The 3,401-nt window shown below is 30.2% G+C and overlaps 1 pseudogene across 1 annotated transcript; it reads left to right on the plus strand.

The window, feature by feature from the left end:
- Nucleotides 1-3,401, plus strand: LOC135662916 (maturase K-like; annotated as a pseudogene). Its single transcript, XR_010508049.1, has one exon. The product of XR_010508049.1 is annotated as a maturase K-like (transcript).

A 3,401-nucleotide genomic window follows, 5' to 3' on the forward strand; every position in this document is an offset into this window, starting at 1 on the left:
CTTGAAGGACATGATCCGCTGTGGATTTTTACATCCACCATTTTCTATACAAATGAAGATGCTCTTGGCTCGACATAGTTTGTTCTGTTCCATTAGGAATCTAATTTTTCTTAGGTTGATAGTACATGATGGAGCTCGAGCGGAAAGGATTGATTCATTTATCAAGGGGAAGAATCTAGGGTTAGTGCCAATCAATCAATAAGTTAGACCAGCTTTGTAAGTATATCCTTAAAATATAAAATAATCGGAATTGATAAAACTATTTCGATCAAAAAAAAGTGTATCACAGAGGAATCAATTCTTCGTATTCTATTTCTATGGGTATTCTATTTCTATAGAAAGAAATAAAAAAAACAAAAGGTATGTTGCTGCCCTTTTGAAAGGAGTAAGGATCACCGAAGTAATGTCTAAACCCAATGATTTTACAAAGCAAAGATAAAGGATTCCGAAACAAGGAAACACTATTTTCAATTGTCTCAAAAATTGGATCAGAATTAGGAATAAAAATAGATTCGAGATGAGACAAACAAAAGAGGTTAGAGACGGCTCAAGAAATGTCTAAGGATTTCCCTTCGAATTCTGTCAGAATTACCCAACTTGAGTTATGAGTACGAATGAAATTTATTTTTTTTTTTTTTTTTAGGAAGAACAAAATAATAATAATGAATTAGACTATGATTTGAGTCATTATTTTGTGTTTACTATTTGATATTATATACAGAAAGATATACCGAAATAAAAATAATTTTTTCTCGAGCTCGAGCCGTATGAGGAGAAAAACCTCCTATACGTTTCTGGGGGGGGATTGTTTATGTACATCTATCCCAATGAGCCATCTATCGAATCGTTGCAATTGATGTTCGATCCCGAAGAGAAGGAAGAGATTTTCGAAAAGTGGGTTTTTATGATCCGATAAAGAATCAAACTTATTTAAACGTTCCCGCTATTCTATATTTCCTTGAAAAGGGCGCTCAACCTACAGGAACTGTTTATGATATTTTAAGTAAGGCAGAATTTTTTAAAGAAAAAACCTCGAGTTAATTAAAAGAAAAAACAACAAAATTAATAAAAAAGGGGGGAGATGATTAATATAAAATCTATCTTTGTATAATTTTTTACTTACAATTTTTTACCTAAAATTTTCCCTTTTCTTGCTCTATTCATACTTAAATTTACTTTTTTCTTGTTATAGGAATCCACCAACAAACAAGGGATTAATCTTGCTTATTGTACCTCTATTGATTGAGTAAACCCGAGATTTTTTCTTTATCTTTTCCTTATTTTTTTCCATCAAAATTTCTTATTTATGTTGTGCCAACCCAATACAAATCCTTATTTTATTTACTTTATTTGTTATTTGTTTTCTCAACATTGCATTCATATTGACAATGGTGTATCGAACAAATATAATTGATCATAGATAAATTAATTGATCATAGATAAATAAATCTCTTTATCCAGACCCCATATTGGGTTTTAACTTCACTTTTACTCAAATAATGGGTTTTGCATTGTTGGGTTTACTGTCATATAAGACGTATTTTGGAATTTAACTTAACAAAAATAAAAAATTGATAAAAAACTGGTAGGTCTGTCACAATTTTAGCATCTCTTTTAGGAATCTGGTGTTTTTAAATATGATCTGTACATTTTCTATTTATTTTGTATAATCGATCATAAAACATAAAATATTTTTTTATTTATTATTAGTTCAATGTTTTGATGGGGTCGTGCAGTGCAATTTAATGGATTTTTCATTTTTATCGTATCTACATATCCTATTTATTTTATTTTATTCGGGTTGCTAACTCAACGGTAGAGTACTCGGCTTTTAAGTGCGACTATGATCTTTTACACATTTTGATGAAGCAACAAATTCGTCCAGACTATTGGTAGAGTCTATAAGACCACGACTGATCCTCAAGGGTAATGAATGGAAAAAGTAGCATGTCGTAATAAAAAAAATTTCTTATTTTATTAAATATTTTATTAAAAAATTACAAATTCAAATGAAAGTGGAACTTTTAGTTTATCCTTACTGGATCGCTACAAAAATAAAAAATTTTTGGAAGGGAAGGGGACAAAACAAATTCACATTTACAGTTGGGTCTAGTGAATAAATGGATAGAGCCTATGGTTCCAATTTTGGTAAAACAAAAAGCAACGAGCTTATGTTCTTAATTTGAATTGAACGATTACCCGATCTAATTAGACGTTAAAAATAGATTAGTGCCTTATACGGGAAAGGGTGAGTTCTCCTGTGGGTGGACCATTGATTCTTTTTCCTTTTTTTTTAATAAATCCTAACTATTCTTTATTATGGATTAGAAACGGATGTGTAGAAGAAACAGTATACTGATAAAGAGAATAAATTCCAAAGTCAAAAGAGCGATCGGGTTGCAAAAATAAAGGGTTTGTTATCCTCTTGTAATTATAACGAAGATAAACAACGAAGATAAACCAATTCGATAGAAAAAGAGAATAAAAAGATCTATTGATTGGACTCCCTGTTTCCTTTTCGGGGTATATATTTTTATTACTATTGTATTCTATATACATAATAGAATACAAAATACCCTGTTTTGACCATATTGCACTATGTATCATTTGATAACCCAATAAATGCCTCCTACCCCTGCTTCAAGTGGAAATGTAAATGGAAGAATTACAAGGATATTTAGAAAAAGATAGATCTCGGCAACAATACTTTCTATATCCACTTCTTTTTCAGGAGTATATTTACGTATTTGCTTATGATCAGGGTTTAAATAGTTCAATTTTTTATGAACCCGTGAATTTTGGGGGTTATGGCAATAAATTTAGTTCAGTACTTGTGAAACGTTTAATTATTCGAATGTATCAACAAAATTATTTGATTTATTCGGTTAATGATTCTTACCAAAATCGATTCGTTGGGCACAACAATTATTTTTATTCCCATTTTTTTTCTCAGATGATATCAGAAGGTTTTGCAGTCATTGTGGAAATTCCATTCTCGCTGCAATTAGTATCTTCCCTTGAAGAAAAAAAAATACCAAAATCTCATAATTTACAATCTATTCATTCAATATTTCCTTTTTTAGAGGATAAATTATCGCATTTAAATTATCTGTCAGATATACTAATACCTCATCCCATCCATATGGAAATCCTGGTCCAAATCCTTCAATCCTGTATCCAGGATGTTCCCTCTTTGCATTTATTGCGGTTCTTTCTCTACGAATATTATAATTGGAATAGTCTCATTACTCCGAAGAAATCTATTTATGTTTTTTCAAAAGAAAATAAAAGACTATTTTGGTTCTTATATAATTCTTATGTATCTGAATGTGAATTTGTATTAGTTTTTCTTCGTAAACAATCTTCTTATTTACGATTAACATCTTTTGGAGCCTTTCTTG

The sequence above is a fragment of the Musa acuminata genome, unplaced genomic scaffold (genome assembly GCF_036884655.1).
Source record: "Musa acuminata AAA Group cultivar baxijiao unplaced genomic scaffold, Cavendish_Baxijiao_AAA HiC_scaffold_661, whole genome shotgun sequence".
NCBI classification, from domain to species: Eukaryota; Viridiplantae; Streptophyta; class Magnoliopsida; order Zingiberales; family Musaceae; genus Musa; species Musa acuminata.